This window comes from Bison bison, unplaced genomic scaffold, assembly GCF_000754665.1.
Source record: "Bison bison bison isolate TAMUID 2011002044 unplaced genomic scaffold, Bison_UMD1.0 scf7180017864537, whole genome shotgun sequence".
In the NCBI taxonomy this organism is placed as follows: Eukaryota; Metazoa; Chordata; class Mammalia; order Artiodactyla; family Bovidae; genus Bison; species Bison bison.
In genome coordinates, this window is record NW_011495085.1 from 6,939,983 (window position 1) to 6,942,066 (window position 2,084).

The following is a 2,084-nucleotide window of genomic DNA, read 5'->3' on the forward strand; positions in this document are numbered from 1 at the left end:
CACATTTGATTTCTACTGAGATTATGGCACATACCACAGACTGCCTGGAATTATACTCATTTGTGTTTTTATCTATCTCCTCCAGATCTTCCCACTCCCAAATCATACCCAGAGTTACCTGAGAACAAGCATTTGGTTTTACTTCTGTCTTTCTCAAAGCCTTCCAGGTAAAGTTATGATGATATATGTTCCAGGATTTTTTTTCCACATTATACACCTTGTTGTCCAAAAAATGCCTTTCATTTCAATGTTAAGAAAGTAGATAAACCATATACAAGAGCCTATGAGCTATGTCGTTTCAGTCGAGTCCGACTCTTTGGGACCCCATGGACTGTAGCCCGCCAGGATCCTCTGTCCACGGGGTTCTCCAAGCAAGAATACTGGAGTGGGTTGCCATTTCCTCCTCCAGGGGATCTTCCCACCCCAAGGATTAAATCTGGTCTCCTGCACTGACAGGTGTATTATTTACCACTAGCGCCACCTGGTGTTAAAGAAATATTTGTTGCATGAATGAATAGTCCCTGTTACAGTTAATTGAATTGAATGATTCTCACATCTATAAGCCCTGTATTTATTGTTTGCTGTAACATGTATCCACTTGGGTATCTCATTGATATCTAGAATTTAGTGTGCCAGGCAAAGTTCATTATCTTCTTTCCCATGACAGAAAGGAGCAACATGGATACTGTTGTTGCTGAGATCCTTCGGTGCCCCTACTCTTCCAGTCTTCCCCCTCTTGGCCCCTCATATCTAATATTCATAAATGTCTTGATGACAGTTTCTCTGCAATGTTAACTGTTTCCTTGGGGCCTAAAGAAGGACAAGGGAGAAAGGCATGGTTTCTAATCTCTTTCTCTGAGTTGGGGGTGGGGGTGTGGGGAGGAAGGAAGGAAGGAAGAACAGGAGAGAAAAGTGAAATAGTGGGGGAAATGCACGCTTTGGAGTCATACAGACTTAGAGTTTACCTATGGCTTCATCACCTACTAGCTATAGGACTGTGGATAAGTATTCCTAAATTTCTATTTACTCATGTATAGAATGAGGACATGAGTAGCGACCTTGTTGTGAGGAGAAAATGAGGCAATGTGTCAACTCTCAGTGTCTGGCAGTTATCAGCCTCTTAATCATTAGGAATTAAAGTATACGTGAATTTGGAGGGTTTGGAGATTGAGAAGTTCACCCCAATTGCCTAGGTTTTCTTTGTGAGGTGAAAAAGTGAGGTCACCTGCTGAGAGTAAGGTGCAGTGTGGAGAGGAACAGGACAGTCCCCACAGGCTTGATGGAAAGGAGCAGTAACCTGAAATCCCGAACAATCCAAATTTATTAGTAAAATCATGGGAGACTGGCTGGTTCCATATAATTGTATCCAGGTTAGTGTTGTAGCAGGGGTCTTTTCTGAAGCATTCCCTTTTAGTGTTTCTAAATGTCTGCTCTTTATCTCCAGCGAGGCTGTTAATAACTTTAGACTAGAGGCCAGAACCTCTGTGTCCAGTACCTAGGACAGCAGGGGAAGTCTTTGTTTCTACTATTTGATTAGTCTGCCTCCTCTCCATCCTCCCACACTGAGACAGTGCCATTGTCCACATGCCACTTAAGTCTGCTGGTATGCTGTCAGCTGCAATAACAGAATATTCCAACTCAGCTGAGTTTAAAATAAGGAAACATATAATCTAAGTCCAGGAGCAGGGAGCTTTTGAGTTGGCTAATTCAACAGTTTAACATTGTCATTAAAAAATTCTTTATATGAAGAAAGACTCTTTCCATCTTTCTGATCTGTACCCTTCAGCCGGTTGTTCAGCAACCGTCATGGTCACAAGGTGGCTGTTTTATTTCTGGCATTGCATCCAACCAAATGTGGAAATACCACTGACGATAGGACAGGAAGGGCTCTCTTCCTGTGTGTTTATTTTTATTACTCAGGAAAACTTTCCCAGTATCGCCCTACCATGCTTCCCCTCATATCTCAGTGGCCTGACTTTCATTATGCCTATAACTAAACCAACAACTGGCAAGGAGGATGAAATGACCATGACTGGCCAAGAGCAGAAGTGAGCCATGTGGAGGAAGGTGGGGTACCTGAAAAA